The sequence below is a fragment of the Lytechinus pictus genome, chromosome 4 (assembly GCF_037042905.1).
Source record: "Lytechinus pictus isolate F3 Inbred chromosome 4, Lp3.0, whole genome shotgun sequence".
NCBI classification, from domain to species: Eukaryota; Metazoa; Echinodermata; class Echinoidea; order Temnopleuroida; family Toxopneustidae; genus Lytechinus; species Lytechinus pictus.
The window spans coordinates 7,562,003-7,580,813 of NC_087248.1; the positions used below are offsets into that span (position 1 = coordinate 7,562,003).

Below are 18,811 nucleotides of genomic sequence, written 5' to 3' on the forward strand. Positions count from 1 at the left end.
GCTTCCATCGGCTTCTCGTATCGCTTTCGTTGGTGTGTCTGCCACACCGTAATCTATGATACATACGGACAAAATGCATTTCGGTATCGGTAAAACACTATTAATTTTGTTTTATTTGTTTCTAATTTGTTTCTCTTGGAAAATTTACAGGAGACATTGCTTTGCAGGTTACTGCTTTAATGAAACTCTGGCACATGAATCATGACGAATGTATCATACCTCAATCCATATTTTAACTTTATTAAAATATATATCTTTTGGAGACCCCGAAGTGGCAAAACTGCATCCCCCAGCATTCCCGCCACTTTACGAAACCAGTTTGACTTGTCTAATCGACTTGGAAAAGACAGATGTATGAGACATCAGTTAACATGTTTCCTGAAGAAAGTTTTTTTTTTATTTAAGCCTACGCCCACGGGAGCCCTCCGAATTTACCCCATCCCATCTCCGTATTTCCACTTTAAATAAAAAATATCGTGTTTAAAAGCCATCGGCAAGGCAAATTGCGTTTTTGGTATAATAAAGCAACTTTTATATCTATATCTTTATATTTACATTCATCATTATTGATATTATTATAGTTATTATTAATATTATTATTATTATTACTATTATTATTATTATTATTTTTTTTTTTATTGTTCTGCCGTTTGTAATAGTGCTCTAGCACAGTAAAGGCTATAACCCAACAGGATCATGCCTATATAGGATACCCTTTCCCTTTTTGGTTTTATGTATTAAAAAATAGTTTATTGTCTTTAGAACTTTTAAAAGATTACTTTTGTTTGTATTGATATCTTGGAATAGATTGAGGAGAAAATACTCTGCAACTGACATGTAGAGGAGCTGTGGTACATTGAAGAACAGTCAAACAGCCCTTTATTGATTCCACTCTATGTTAACTTTGAAGCTTGTTAAAATTCTTGGGACCAAAATTTTACATTGAACCTTTTTTGCTTTTCAAATTTACATCAAGACATTTAACAAGCACTGATAAACAAAAAAAATTGCACTACAAAATGAAGTTTTTTTGGTAACGTTTCTTTTTTTTTCGTTTTTTCACATCTGCCGGAATTCCAGGGGGTGCTGTCTATGGAAAATAACACACGCAGCACCCCCCCCCTTCCGGAAAATCTTGCGGGTGCTTCAGCCCCCGCTTCCAAGTACCAGGACCTCCTCTATATAATGTAGATGCTGCCTTTAATAAGTGCCCTTTTCCAGATGAGGGCTTCATTTAGACGATATTCTAAATATATATTGTCAAAACAAAATAAAGGGTTGGGCAACTTCAACAGGCCACCGTCATGTACACGAACTTATTTTATGAGATATAAAATAATGCCTTCTATGTTTTTTTTTTTCAAGAGGAGAACGCAAAGAGGCTTTACTGTGTGTAGTAGAAATAAATCTTTCTTCCGAATTGGCTCTAAAAATATTTAAATTTAACATAGAGTGGAATCAATAAAGGGGTTTGAGTATTTCAGAGCTTACGTGTGGCTTTTCTTCTATGTACCACAGCTCTTCTACATGTCAATTGTAACAATATTTTTTATTCCAAGATATCAATACAAACAAAAGTAATATTTTAAGAGTTCTAAAGACAATAAACTATTTTTGAATAAATAAAACAAAAAGGGGAAAGGGTATCCTAATAAGGCATGCTCCTGTTGGGTTATATCCTTTACTGAGCATTATTACAACCTGCAGAACAACAATAATAATAATAATAACAATAATAATAGTAATGATAATGATAATAATAATATTAATAATGATAAAAATATTAATATAGATAAATATGAAATATAGATACAAAAGTTGCTCTATTATACCAAAAACGCAATTTGCCTTGCCGGTGGCTTTAAAACACGATATTTTTTTTTTTATTTAGTGTCGAAATACAGAGAGGGGATGGGGTAAATTTGGAGGGCTCCCGTGGACGTAGGCTTAAATAAAAAAAAAAACTATCTTCAGGAAACATGTTAACTGATGTCTCATAAATCCGTCTTATCAAAGTCGATAATACAAATCAAACTGGTTTTGTAAAGTAGCGGGAATGCCGCGGGGGAATGCAGTTTTGCCACTTCGGGGTCTCCAAAAGATATATATTTTAACAAAGTTAAAATATGGATTAAGGTGGGGGTACATTCGTCATGATTCATGTGCCAGAGCTTCATTAAAGCAGGAACCTGCAAAGCAATGTCTCCTGTAAATTTTCCAAGAGAAACAAATTAGAAACAAATAAAACAAAATTAATAGTATTTCACCGATACCGAAATGCATTTTGCCCGTATATACCATAGATTACGGTGTGGCAGACACACCAACAAAAGCGATCCGAGAAGCCGATGGAAACTATTGTGTTGAGATTGTGTTATCTCGAATGACATACCATTGATCGCTTTATTGTCCCGTTCGTGAGTGTGACTGTGACATAGAGGTTGTTTTGGTCTCGTTTTAGCGCAATATCACGTCATACATTTTGACATATTTGCCCTCTTTCTAAGCAAATTAAGACACTAAATACTGTCATGAAGCATATCGATGTTTTCGCTAATATATTCTCTTTCATGTAGAATGTTGACATTGTGTATTAATTGCTGTTATTTATAAAACAGTTCAGGATTCATGAAAAATACTCTGTTTAAAAAATTATAATTTGCATAATTTATGTAAATTAGGTAATAATAAACAAGGATATCCCAATCATTTTATGTCAATTTTCTTCCCTTTCTTACCCTAAGTGTTTATTTCCAATTTTAGGGCAGTTCTGGTTAAATATATATTCTTAAATACCTGTTTTCACTATGTCGACCTAATATGCAAATTTATGCAAATTACTTGCTTATTTGCATAGATACAGCGTGTCTCTTTGGATGAATCCTTTTCTTTTTACTCAAGGAACATTTGTGCCAAGTGGGACATTTGTACTAAAAAATGCAGCGTTCATCCCTTTTTTTGCAGTTAACAAGTCTACTAATAGGTCTATATTTTCACATGTTTATTATGTAGGCCTATATCATGAACCTTCTAAACTGTTTGCTTCTTATTTCAAGGCCTATTAAACTTTTAAAACATAAACATTTTAATTTTAGGCATATGTCTGTTGCCTTCTTCTATTCCTTCATTAGGACTGCTTGGACACACGTTCTAATTATTTTGATTGGACTTTTTTAATGTTTTCTTTGTATAACCTTTGTATTCTTTTATTTTATTTAATCACAGCCTAGTGGCGTAAACATCAAAATCGATGTTATACCTGTGGGCGAGTGGGTAACGCGTGTTGCCTAGTATAGAGCCGGGTGTAATATACTGTACGTGGGTAAATCAAGTGCTGCGCTGGCCGCGAGGATTATTTTGTATCCCTTAAAATCGCCCTTCATGGTGTTTATGGCTTTAGGTCTCCTCAAATTTGCCCAAATTTGCACCCCCAAATGGCGTAATTTTTATAACCAATTTAGCAACCCTAAATGGCGTGAAGGGAGAAAGCAAAGGCTACCCTTATCGGCGATTTAATAATAATGATAATAATAATAGCTGGATTTATAAAGCGCTTTTTGCCTAAGGATACAAAGCGCTGCTATTATTACCACGGCTTTAGCTCTAGCTACCATCACCGGCGCTCAGTGCATGCAAGGAATTAATCCTGCCGGGTACCCATTCACCTCACCTGGGTCGAGTGCGGCACAGTGTGGATACATTTCTTGCTGAAGAAAAACACACCATGGCTAGGATTCGAACCCACGACCCTCTGTTTCAAAGGCGAGAGTCAGAACCACTGGAACACCCACAGCGAATGGTGCTGAAATGCAACCCTTTTTGCCAAAGACGTCGACGCCGCCCGAGTGCCTGAAATGGGACCCTTTTCGACGCTTTTTCTGGACGCGGGTGCGTAGCAAGTCATGTGAAGAGTGAACCTCCGGGGGAAATGTGTAGTGTGTGAGGGTGCGTATGTGTGGGTGTGTTAGTGCGTATTTTTTTTGTTGAAGTATATGAAAATAAGAGAGGGTGCATGTTGGCTCATATTGTCAAAGGAAATGAATGGGTTTGTGTGGGTGCGTGTGTGTGGTAAATTGCCAACTCGTCCACTCACCACATGGTCTACCTTCATTTAGTCTAATAACATTCCGTCCATTAACACTTCGTCTAACAACCATTTGGTCCAATTATCACTTCGTCAAATCACCAGTTCGTCTATTAACATTTCGTCTAATAACCAGTTAGTCTAATACCCATTTTCTTTTCCTTCATTTTGCAAAATTAACACTTTAGTTTAATTAGACTAAATGGTATATGGACTAAATGGCTATTGGACCAACTGGTTATTAGACCAAATGGCATTAGACTAAATGAAAGTAGACCATGTGGTGAGTGGACGAACTGATGGTAGACCAAAATTAGATAGTAGACGAGTTGGCAACTGGACGAATTGGCATTAGACGAATTTGAAATAAACCGTGTGTGTGAGGGGGGGTGTGTGGACTTAAATGTGGGAGAGTGTTCGTGCGAGAGCAAGTATAGATGGGAGGATATGAGAGGATGTTGGCGTAGTGTGTGAGGGTGGGTATGCAGACTCCAAGAGCGAAAAACAACGTCCAAAGACGCCTTCTGAATTCCTCAATAAGATAAATTTAATCCTAGTGGTCACTTCAAGTATATTAATGCGATTACATTCTATTTTCACTTTCAATTTTTCGATCTTTCAATATTTAAAGGACAAGTCCACCCCGACAAAAAGTTGATTTGAATAAAAAGAGAACAATTCAACAATCATAACACTGAAAAATTTCATCAAAATCGGATGTAAAATAAGAAAGCTATGACATTTTAAAGTTTCGCTTAATTTCAAACAGCAGTTATATGCACATCCTGGCCAGTATGCAAATGAGAGGACTGATGACATCACGCACTCACTATAGGGTATCAAATTAGGGGATTTCCCTGTTCACGCCACTTAGGGTGGCTTTTCTCATGGGTTACGCCATTTAGGGTGCATTTCTGAGGTTGTCAGACACGGGTGGGTAGCAGTCCATGTGGAGAGTGACCCCCCGGGACATTTCCATATCCCAGAAATCCTAATCAAGCACACACACCCTCACACACACACCCTCAAGCACACACACACACCCTAACCCATTTCTATAGATATGCACCCTCTCTTGTTTTCACATACAGCTCACACAAGAATTTGCACTAGCACACCCACACACACGCACCCTCCCACACTCACACACATACCCTCACGCACACACACCAAACCCATTTCCATAGACCATACACCCTCTTTTGTTGTCACATAGAGCTCACACACAAATTTGCACTAGCACACCCACATACACTACGCACCCACCCACGCACCCACACACATTTACAGAAACCAAAGCACCTACCTATATCATCCCAAGAAATGACAGCGTGAAGACGTTACCCAGTGGCGTAGCTAGGATTTTTTTCCTGGGGGGCACTGGGGGGGGGGGGGGGTTTGACATTTTTTTTACATATACTATGTCACAAGGGCAGATCCGATTGGGGATGGGGCCCGAAATTATCTTCACTTATATTTTCCCCGATCAATCACTTCTTAGCTTTATTCTTATAAAACAACCTAAATATGAAATAATCTCATAAGCACTATATAAAAAGTGCGAGCGCGAAGTGCGATCGATTTTTTTTTAATCTTTCATTTAATTTGTCCTGAAAATTGAACATTCTGGGCACTGTTTGTGATCCTGAACAAGATGCGTATGTAACTAGATAATTACTGCAAACGCGAAGCGCGAGCAGACATTTTTAATAAATGTTCTAGCATGATCAGAAACAGACCTGTTAAGGACTGTTTACAGCTACCCACGAATACGGTACATATTTCAATAATGCGCGCGCGAAGCGCGAGCTAAAACCTTTTGGCATTTCGACCTAAAAAAAGGACATTCTATGCACTTTTTGTAATCATAAATGGGATAGGTATATAACTAAACAATAATTGATGCGAGCGCGAAAAAAAATTGAGATTTTAGACCTAAAAGCGGGACACTCTATTCATATTTTGTAAATTATGAATAGGATATGGTTAATTGGGTATCATTGATGATGCGAGTGTGAAGTGCGAGCAGATACATTGTAATTATTGATATTCTGATCTGAAATTGGATAAGCATATTTTAAATAAAGAACATGCAGGCTATCTCAATAAACATACGCGCGCATGTTTTAGATTTAGACCTAGAATCTTGGCATTCTGAATACATTTTTATAATCATGAAGATCAATAATGCAAGCGCGAGCTGAAAACATTTGATATTACGATCTGAGAAGGGTCAATTAAGAAAAACTATTTCAAGTACTGAGTAGGAAAATTGTGAAGTGGATGTGGATCACGCTTAATGAATGATGCGAGCGCGAAGCGCCATCTGATTTTTTTTGGTTATTATTTTAACAAAACACCGGGACATTCTAAGGACATTTTTTCATCATATGAAAATGGTGACTATCTTCCTATTTCTAAGCTTGTCGATATTCCATTCTGAAAAGACCCAATTTAGTTATCAGGAATTCATGAAAATGTTATTTTCCTATTTGTTTATCTAATATGCGTAATGACAGCGTGGAAGTTGTTGTTTTTAAGGCTTGAAAACTAGAAATTTGAAGCATTTTGCAATTATGAATACGCATTTCAGTGGTTAATACATTTTTAACAATTAATGCGAGCGCAAATCGCTAGCTGAATATTTTTAAATAAAATGTAATGAAAAGGCCTAAGGTTTATGTTTGCTTAATATATAGAATTGATAGAGTACTCATCAATCAAATGCGAGCGCGTAGCGCTAGCTTATAGGCCTACGTTTTGACAGTCACATCTGAAAATGGATATTTTGAGAACTTTATGGACTACACGAAGACAATAGGAACTTGGCAATTCAGATAATGCGACCACGCAGCGTGAGCTTAAAATGTTGATATGTACGCCATATTAACGGACATTTTACAGAGTACATTAAATCTGTAAATGGAAAAAATAATGAAAGCTCGATGTCCGAGATGAAATATGTTTTGTATATTGACTTCAAAACTTGATATCAGCTCCATATCAGCCTATTGAGCAAGATATAAATCTCATCGAACAGGAAATTCGAGCGGAAGCGCGATCGAAAATGTTATTTAGTAACATGGAAGATTTTTTTATTTTGCAAGTCTTCCCACAGCATTATTTTATTCATTCGTCTTCCTCCTCTTATTTTCCTCTTCTTTTTTCCTTCTGTCTTTCCCCTTCTCTTTCTTTGTTTCTTTCCTTTTCTTCTTTCTCCTTTTTTTGCTCCGCCAATTTTATAAAATAAAAACATACACATTAACAATAAGCAAACCAACAATCAAACAAATTAAGTATTGGCTCAAACAAAAGAAACACTTTCTCACAGAGACGCTGAGCACTTGCATTACTGTTTATCTCTTATAAGCCAAGAATACTATACTTTTGAAGAATCGGCTTGAGGTTGATTTAATTTTCATTTTACTGATAATAAAGAAGAAAACAAAAAGAACTTGTAATCCTTTAAAAGAAAAAAAATCCATTTATTTCCGAATTCTGTATATGATATTCATTTAGACATAGATGTCACACATTAATAATAATAACTATGATAATATGCATTAGTATGGCGCCGACTCTGTCGGAATGATCTACTCCAAGGCGCAAAATAACTGTTTCCTCCTTAACAATACAGCAATGAGAGACAAATTATATACTAATACATCACAACATCGTATATGAGCTTTTCATGAGTATAAATGAATTACGCATGATCAAAAGATAGGGTTAATCTTTTTGCCATAATTCATAATTTCCAGAAGAGGAGAGACAAATCGGAAATAGATATGTTTCTAAAAATGTTTCAATGAATGCTACTCTTTTTAATCCGTTTAAAAGTTCATTTGAACTTCATTAAAACCTCATGTACATATAAAGTTATTTCTTATATAGGTTAAGGGAAGGTTGTCAATAATTCCATTAAATTTATACTTCCACATAATAAAAAAAGTTATATAAATATTATAAAATAGGTTAATATAATTATGTACTTAAAACAAAACAAACTTTGAGCAATGTTGGTAGAACTTTCGGTTTTCCAAACCATTATTCTATATGGAATAAAAAAATTGGGATACTCTCTTAAAAACAGGATAAAATATTGCACATGTTAATATTCGCTAAAATGGGTATGAATAATGATCAATAAAAAAAATAGAGGTCTGATTTATATAATTATGCATTGATTTAGCCTACTGTTCGTCACCAAAATCTCTAATTATAAATTTTTATAGATTTGAGATCAATACAGATCGTCTGAGGCTGGTGACCATGCAGTCAAACAGTGGCTTGAGATTTAAATCGTGAATTTAGTTCCGATTTGAATTCAAATCATTTTAGATTAAATAATTTGAGATTCAAAATAAATCTGTTAGATGATACTTCAATCCACAGTTCAACTTTTAACTATATCCACAACTGCCCAAGAACTATTTTCAATTCGTGTAACTTGGAATGTGCATTTAAGAGGATTGCCAACAATCAGCAAATACATTAAAGTCATTTGGATATTAACACATTAACACTTATTTTGACTAAATAGCTAAGAATGCTAAACATGATTATGATTTATAGAATATATTTAGATTTAGGTACAATGAAAGTAAGACATGAACAATATACATAATTGCATAGAAAAAAGAAGGAATAATCACTTCGTCCTTCTTTAAAATCAATAATTGGGTAATATTAATGACCTGGGCTCCGTAACACAAAGGTTAGCAATTAACTGCAGCTTGATTTTTATGATTGATTGTACACTGTAGTCAATGCAATCAATCGTAGAAAAAATGTTATACGATCATTGCTAAGCTTTGTGTTGCGGGCCCCTGGTGTTTTTTAAAATAGTTGATCATGGCTTTTAACCATCTCTTATTGGTCAAACAGTTGGTAATTTTTCGACCAAATACATCAAATTTGTCTGTCTGGGTTATGCATGGTACTATACGACAGATCATACATGTATATAAAACATATCTTATAATAGTAGCCTTTTAACATGAATTCACAAAATTTCAAGTACAAAACGAAATCTACAATCACAATAAACTTCAATAATGTGATAGAATTCACTGATTGGTAACCAGAAGTAATATCATTAAAACTGCCCAGCAGTTCTCCCATAATTCATTCAACAAAATGAACAAATTTATTACCAGATACCAAACTACTATTTTTTTTAACTTAAACAAACAACTTACATTTTTGAAACCAATACTCACATACCAGATATAATTGGATGCAAGCTAATTCGACCATTTTTATTACATGATAATCAAATGTATTTTAGTTATCAATAATCATGGATATAAATATTGTATTCAAGTTAATTGAATTAACTCACTGTAATAGATTCTCTCAAAACAATTTTAGAACATTCAAAATACTACATAAAGAGTACATCCATTCATGCAAACACACATTTCCAATTAGACCAAATTTCTGGTAATTTGACTTAACTACGCCTACTACTCAAGAGGACTGATGGCTTCAGATCCCTTCTGAGGGGCCAGGTAATGAGGAAGTATGTCTTCAAATGGCACTAGCACAATGATAGCTTACAACTTGGACCAACGATTGAATACATCAAATACATTGAATGCTGCAAATTGACAATTTCAGAAGTGCGACAGGCCCTACGTACATTCCAATAAAGAAAAATAAGAATAATACAAATAGTGATAGTAATTATAATATTAACAGTTATCGATACTATACAAATGTCAGTATCATAATTTATATTCATAGATGTATATGTACGTTACATTTCATTCAAAATCATTTCTATTCTATAATTTGTTACAGGCCTACCTTGTGTTATTTTGCTTTTCCTCAAATGTTCCTTAAATTGTATATATGTTTTGTTTTACTTTTTTGTTTTGAACAGAATATTGGCAGTTGCCAGTGATGTTCCAATAATTTAAATTCAATAAGATTTAAATTCAATTCAATTCATTAAGTTAAGAGTTGATCTTTGAGTCAATCTCTAATTCCATATCACACCGGCAAACTGACACAATTCTGGCTAAATATAATCAGTTGGATTGAAGCCAGTTCGTTAGTGTGACTCACACTATAGCAATAGAGAGTATAGTAATTTGTTTGTATATACTTAAAGATCCTCTCCGAGGGAACAAGTAATGAAGATTATTGTTGAGTATATATTTCGGACGTAAAACCAGGAAAATGGAAAAAAAACTCTGCTTTGAGAAAATTGGCATGCCGCTGGTTGACTTCTAGGGTGGTAAATTTCTAGAGTGCAGTGAAAAAAATCTACACCAAAATAAGTGGCATGCACATGTATAACTTGTCCTGTATAGAGAGGAAAGTTATAAGGTTTTATAGATATATTATCAACATAAGAATTTCTTCTTAAGAAAGTAAAAATGGAGTAGGTCTACTAGATACGTGTCAGAGTGTGATTCATTGGGATATTGAAAACATGTGAAAGAGATTGAAATTCCTTACGTTCTCTTCAGTTGCACTCGGATAGAGAATGAAATCAAATCCAAAAAGGAAGGCATCAGTAACATTCATTATTTCTTATTAACAAGTACCATAAAGGTTCCTGACGAAACTTAGAGAATTGTGTTAATAGGCCTCCCCTTTACTCTTTCTATGTTTCCTATCAATGAAATACTCTCCAACCAAAAGAAAAATTTGTTCTGTCTCGATTTAAAGCAGTCTTTACTAGAAATATGACAAACGGTCTCCCTTTGAGTTCTCGAAAGAAAAACAATAAATCATATATACAAATCTTGTTACAATGGCAGAGGGGGAGCTGGACGGCGGGGGCAGACCGATTAAGAACCTGCTCCGAGCCTTCTCAGCATTCTTTATGTGGTGTCCATGTACATATGAAATCAGTGTAGATTCACAATGAATTCACCTGGAATGGTATTTGGATTTCACTGTCGATACCAATATAGCAGTCACTTACAAGATGAAGAGAGCATTGTGTGGTATCTGTAAAGGAACAGAAGCATTTTTCATTACTGTAATTTTGTGTCCATTTCAGCATGCCATATATAACACATCATAATTAAAGGGTATTTGTTTCATGATTACAACCCTGATAATCCGAAAAATTCCTTGAAATCTCAAAGACAATAACATCGATTGTGCGTCGCCATCAAGCGGCAACGACGATTTCCCGCCAGTACAGACAAGCTGAAGAAGCGTCCCGATCGGACGTGAAACTGTTCTCCTTTTAAAACCAGTATTAGTCCAGATGATCAGATTTATTTCTATACGTAATTTGTGTTTCATCATTACGTTATTAAAGATTTTTTCTTAATAGTTCCATTATTTTTAATTACTCATCAGCAAAAGAATTACACCACTTAATTAAATATGTTGACAATTCTCTGCATAATGTAGAAGTAATTCCTATACGTATGTATCGTAAATTGAATTAGGCTTGTGGCAAATTTGTTTTATTGTATTTAAGTACTGTACTACTAATTATTAACACATCGAAATTGTATAACTCATTATCATTATATCAAAATAATTTTAAAAATGAGGTAAACGTAGCACTGAAAATAATATCTTCTCTAACATACCCCCATCATACTATGCTTTAACTATCTGCAAAACTGCATCATAAATAACTTGAAAGAATGGTACCTTTTCTTTCGGGCAACTTGAAGGGAAGGGCAACGCTAGTCCTACCAAAGATGTGGTCAATTCTCTTCCAAGCCAGGATACTGTTGGTGCTTTTTTCACCGAGCACCACCCACCATCCGACCTCCCTCTGCTTAGGGTATCTTGGGGTATGAGACATCCTCTATATAGTGGTGATATTAATATTGATGATGAGAGTGATGATAATAATGATAAAAATACGAATGAACGCTGTGTGGTACTACAAAATCTAGAAATGGCGCTGATAAAGACATGCTCAAATTTTCGGGCATTTTCTTATTTAGTGCAATTTTATTATTATGACAATTATTATTATATTAAATACAATTATAGCAAAGACTTATACTGAAAATGATCACAATCACGCTAACATGATAATGATGATGATTATGATAATAATAATGCTAATAATGCTAATAATAATAATGAAAATAATAAAAGCAATAATAATAATTACAACAACAATAAAAATGATAATGATAATACATTCTCAGAATCTTAGTATTTTTTGCAAAGTAAAATACCATCATATTATCTGTGATTTTCTTGTTTTCCTTCAGTTCTTTACAATTCATAGATAAGAAAAAATCATGATCTGTAATTACCAAAAAGGCATTGAATCACCATTTGTGCTTTATTATTATTTATTGATTAACAAAATATTTTGTCTGAATTTTGAAGGTTTGTTTTTATACCTTAGCTCCCTTATTCTGTTGTCTTAGGTTGACGTGAATGATGTACCCTTGGTCTGCCTCAGCTGTCGTTGTTATGGTGCTTAATCTCTCTTTATTTACTGTTGTTGAAAAAAAAAGTGAGAGAAAAATGAAGTTAAGGGCGCAGGCAGTGATCCAGGGAGGAGGGGGCAAAGCCCTTTTTAACGACCCCTTTTTTATTGGCTTGTCTTCAATTGGGCCACCTCCTTGGGTGCATCCATGATCAGTCCCTTTCAGGGCATACAAAAAAAATGCTGAAATAGACTTGGTGATACAATAATAACCACACAACATTTATCTTGAAACCCTTCATTCACCCGCAACCCTGCAACACGTTAACAAGGGAAGAAGTGGGTCAGTTGATTAAATTCCTATGTATTTTTTGGCTTCAATTCAATCCGTCTTCTCTCCCTATATTTTATCAATTGTGATTTATTGTGTACAATTTTTTTTTCTCTCTTTTTTTTATAGAAGTGCCACATATTATGTTACATGTATATTATTTGGCGAATAAAGATGATATATATAAGTATTCCATGAAAACAACTGTGGGGATTCGATTGGAAAGATATTTTGCAATCTTCTAAAAAATATTATATCATTGACCTATCTTGTTAATACTTACTAGACATAGGAAGTGGCCAAGTCCCATGCCTTCTGGATGGTGTATTGGTTGATTCGTCACTGATAGAAATATCCATTCTGATCGTAGGTAACTTCACAAGAACACTCCAGATCTAAGGTAGATATGAAAGTACGGTTTTGAGATTTTGATTTTTAAAAGTTTTTGTCACAACTCATAGAGATAGCCAAACAATTTGCACTTGATAACAAAAAGAAATTAACATAAAAAACTTGTTGATAGAAAATGTGACATGAGATACTTTAGTTAAAAAAAGAAAATAATTACAAATTAAAATTCAAACAATAATGCCAACAGTTGTGAAGACCTACAATAGTGTTATAATCCCTATTATTGCAATTATCCTTATCACATTATTACTTTCATTATCACTGCTATCACATATTTTTATTGTCTTCATGATGATGATGATGATGATTGCTATATTATCATCAACATTATTATTATTATTATTGTTATTATTATTATAGTTGTTATTATTGTCATCATCATAAGTTATCACCTCTTCGATTTGAAGTGGATCAAGATCATTCTGGAGCATCTCCTGAAGAACTTCTTTACTTCCTTCACATGTACTGATGAGCTCACTCAGCAATTCATCATTTCGAATCAATCTATCCAGTTTTCTGAGTGAAAAGAAGCAGTGACATTTAATGAGCTAAAACTTTCGAGGCGAACCCGGCATGGCGTATTTGGAAAAAGGTCCCGAGGAAACTTAGGGTTTTTGTAAATGAAAATATTATTTTTCGATAATTTGGACATGATATTCAACAATCAATATGGTATTTTACCCATTTTCCTTTCATTTTCTTAATTCTCTCCTTTTTTTTAGGTTGTTGAACTTTTGTCTTCCATCCCCATCTGTACGCCTGTGAACGGAAGGGGGGGGGGGCGCATTGTAGAGAGTTAGGGTGTGTCCATTGACCGCAAAACAATCCAGGGAGTTACTTTTCTAGAAATTGTCAAGTTTCGATGCAATTGTTAGCCAATTCTTGTTTAAAAATGGCGCTTGGTGACAAAAAGGATAGGGGAATATGCAACAACCGGTATGGATATGAAGAGGATGTTTATAATGACAATGTGAATTCATCAATGGCAACATCACTGTCTAATAATTACGCCTTTCATTAACGTTGTCACCACCACCACCACCACCACCATCATCATGATCATCATCGTCATCATTGTCATGATCATCACCACCATCATCACCTCCAGTGTTCATCACCACCACCCCATTATCATCATCACCATCATTCCAGCCATCGTTATCATCATCATCATCATCATCATCATCATCATCTTCATCATCATCATTCTCGACCTTCAAATCATCACTATCATTACTACCACCACCACAACCATCATCATCATCATTACCACTACCATCATTATCATCACCCTCATCACCATTACCTTTTCATCTTACAACGAACAATTTTTCTCTCAGGTCAGTGATTTTCAATGACAAAATTTCTCTTAACCAATCAGATGCAAGGATTCCAGTAGCTTATATAATATTGTTCGAATAGAAACCGTGTCAAATTGTTACATGAAACGCTTCCCAGATGATATTTATAACCCTCAGGAGGGACCAAAAATTTAAGATGACCCCCCAAATAAGACATCAAAATGATATCCGGGGGTGCACTCTGGCACCCCTTCTCCACCTTCTCTCAGGTTATCTAGTGTACCACATCAATAACTATTTCATACCTGATGGTGAAACGAGGGATGATGGCTGGGGTGATATGAGGGAGGGTTAGGAGAGGGGACTCATCCGCCCATCTGGCTTGCATGATTGACTGGCTACTGCGCATGCTCAGGAGGATCTCCGACAATGAGTTTGTGTTCGCAGAAACTTCAACTAAGGCCTAATTTGGACAAGATAAGAAAATAAAGAATTTTGAGGATCAAAAGAAACAAGGGGTAGTAATAAAAAATGAAATTGGAATAAAAAAGAAAACGGAGGGAAAATTGTAATAGGGAAGAAGCTGAAAAGTATAGGAGTAAGAAGAAGAAGAAGCTGGAAAGTACAGGAGTAAGAAAAAGAAAAGAAGAAGAGGAAGAGGAGAAAAAGAAGGAGAAGGAGGAAGAAAGAAAGAAAGAAAGAGAAAAACAAACAAAAAGAATGAAAGAACAAAGAGGAGGAGGAGGAGAAGAAGAAGATGAATAAAACGGAAAGGAACAGGCCCTCAAAAGATAATGAAATGGTTCGTAAATTGAATCAGAAATCTAAAATTGACAAATATCGGAACAAAATAAAAAAAAGATCATAATCTTGAATATTTACATCTATGAGCATGCCAATGCGATCCATGATGGTCCTTGTATCTATCGTGTAGTCCTTGGATGGGAGATCTGCCCGGGCTACATGGGCTTGTAGTAACAGATAAGCCTTGGAGTGAGCACTAGTAATCCCTAAAAAACTTGATGAGCTAAAGCGTGGCAAGGAGTAACAAAGTGTTCTGTAGAAATAAAAGCAAAATGCAATGTCATTCAAAGGGTATGATTTAACTGCGAAAATATGAAATAAGTTCATGTAAATTGATTGTAGTGATTATGAAAATCAATTAAGGTTGTATTGAGTTTTGTTTTATAATCTTTATTTTATTCATTTTTTGAAATTCATTGTCAGACAAAAAGAAAGATTAAATAGAAAAAAAACATATATCGTAAAGGTGACGTTCTCTTATTCAAAAAGCCAGGTCCCTATAATATGTATATATAAATATATATAAATGTGTGAAATTATACATGTACGACAGCTTTGGCAACTCTTTTGTTTTTAAATATTTTGTGAAAGAAATGGATGGAGAGAACATCTTCTCTTCATCCATTTCTTTCATAATATATATATATATATATATATATATATATATATATATTACATATATATACACAACAAAAAAAGTAAGTCCCCCCTAAATCAAATTGCTGTAACTTTTGAACGGAATTATTTTGAGATATGATATTTCGTAGGTGGTTTTCTACACTCATTAAGCAACCAATGGGGAAAAATGGGATTGATCAGTTGAGTCATGCATGAGTAATTAAAGATTGAATTAAAAATGACCATTTTTGAAAGTCACAAGAGTCGTTTTTCAGATTGTGCAAATACAAAGCTGGGCAAAAGTTGTTTTTAGGTGAATTTTATGGTGTTAATGCTGTTTTACTATCCATCATTTAGCCACTCCACACACAATTTTGATATCGTATGTTCATGGTTGAGTGAGCACAATAATGCAGGGGCCGCGGGGGGCCAAAAGCATGTACAAAAATGTAAAAATGACCATACGATTGTGATTTTTTGCATGGTCAGCCCCCCCCCCCCACTTTGAAAACCGTTCCGCGGCCCCTGTATAGTGACGTATCATCAAAGGGGGTTATGGTAGTATCCTCTACAACTTGCTAGATCATGTTAAAATTTGAAAATGTTGGTGGCTCCCCCGATTATAGGCCCCTCCCCCATTTTAAAATTCTGGATCCACCACTGATTTGCCCATAAATTAAACTGATCATGAGAATTTGTAAGAAAAAATACATTTATGCAGTATAAAGAGTATTCATTCCTAAGTTTTCGAATGTGCTCGCTCAACCATGAAAATTTTAAAACTTCGGAAAGTGTGTGGTGATAGAAATGATGGATGATAAAAACAACAGCAATTAAAGTCACATTTGAAACCGAATCTGACCCCAATATTCACTTTATTACCATTCAAAATGGGTCTGTGACATTGAAAATACCCAATTTCCCACTTTGATGTGTGCTCACTCATCCATAAATAAAAAAATCGATTTCATTTTTGCACAGAATTCTGCCCATAGGTTGATAAACATTACTGCCAAATGACATTGCTAAAGACAGCCTTGAAAAAAAGTTCCACCACATTGAATAGGGGGTTACTTATTCTTAAACATATGCATCCATAATGTACACAAGTCTATGAGAGAGGAAGTCAACATTTTAACAAATATGAAATGAGGGTTTGTTTTATGGACGGTTTTTGTTACTTCTGCCAACAGTTATTTCATGAAACTTCGCACATGGCTTCAGTGTAACACTATCCAAAATGTGCGCACACCAAAATAACCATTTTGATACGGCACAGAGTGGGGCCAGGGCCTTGAAGTTTCTTCTCATTTGCATAATTTTCGAATATTGTGTGCTCACTGATGCATTAAACATCGGGATTTTCATAAAAATCAAATCAAATGAACCATGCAAGGAGGTTTGTGATAGATATCCATAGTTACAAATTGCATTTTTTCCAATAACGTAAAAAAGAGTTAATCACATTCCACATTTTCAGTCAAGCGTGAATGTTTAATTAAACGCCTTTGAAACATTGAAGCATGTTAATTGGTCATGAACATAACAAAAAGTTGAGAAAAGATCATTTTCAGTTACCAAAATGAAACAATACTTGCCTATGATATTTGAAAATCGTATCTTTTGTTTTCAATAAATGTTCATTAAACCGTGAAACAATGAATATTGTTGAAGATACTCTTCCCAAAAATAACTGTCATCATATTCTATCATTTTTATTGATAGAAATGTGTAAAAAATCCAATTATAGCAAATTTGGACTTGTGTTCATTCAACCGTGAAATTTAGCCAGAAATGTTGTATCGTCTTTTAGAAAGTACCTTTTACAAGCCTTCTGACTATTTTTCATGATGAGAATGTGGAATTAGTTCCAATAAAAATGGAATCAAAGTCATGATATTTGGTTTGTGACTTTTGAAAAGTGACATTTTTGCCTTCTGACGGTGGTCACTGAAGCATGACGTAAAATACGTCCATAACATTTACTTAGAGGGTAGCCTATAAAATGACCTACACGCTCATGTAAACATATATTAAAAACTCGCATTGGTTCGGAAATTATTGATGTTTGTTGAAGGGGGGACTTACTTTTTTTGTTGTGTATATATATAATATGAATTTAGAGATCCCATTATGACAAATTCTCAAACGTGGACTTGGGTGGTAATTATGGCATTGATTTGGCAACTGAAAGAATAATACATAAGGCCTACAAAATGATAGAGCCGTAAAAAGTTCAATTTTCAAATCAAAGAGACAATAAACAGTACAAAAAAGATAAAATGGCCACTAAAATATCTGTAAGACGGAAATAGTTAAATAAAATTCCAATACCAATGCTTTGAGATGGGCTTAAAGCAGACACATTAATTGGTTAAACAGGGGAACCTAACTTAAAAGAGACGACGCAATCAACATTTTTTATCATGAGTCTGTTTATTACTACTTCAACATCTACTGAAGACGAGGTTGCAACATGTAAATTTGATAGAGGGCAATACAAATTTAAAAAGGGAAGTGCACCCTGAAGAATTAGTTATTGTAAAATAGCAAAAAATGAAAATACTGATGAACTAATGAAGAAATCCATCAAAGATTAAAGAAGTTATCATTATTTTGATTTGTGATGACACATTTGTGACATTTCCAAATGTTTGTTAAAAAATGAATGAAATTATATTTTCTCAAAAAACTATCACTTTTTGGTACCACTATTAGTACTACTACTACTACTACTACTTCTACTTCTACTACTACTACTACAACTACTACAACTACTACTACTCCTACTACTAGGCCTACTACTACTACTACTACTACTACTACTACTACTACTACTACTACTACTACTACTGCTACTACTACTACTACTACTACAACTACTACTACTA

The 18,811-nt window shown here is 34.5% G+C and overlaps 1 long non-coding RNA gene across 1 annotated transcript; it reads right to left on the reverse strand.

Moving 5' to 3' along the window:
• Window positions 1-12,426: 12,426 nt before the first annotated feature.
• On the reverse strand, window positions 12,427-13,690 carry LOC135153867 (uncharacterized). Its single transcript, XR_010293338.1, has 3 exons — window positions 13,590-13,690; window positions 13,070-13,181; window positions 12,427-12,524 (listed from the first exon to the last, which is right to left on the reverse strand). It is a non-coding gene; the product is annotated as an uncharacterized LOC135153867 (long non-coding RNA).
• Window positions 13,691-18,811: the final 5,121 nt, after the last annotated feature.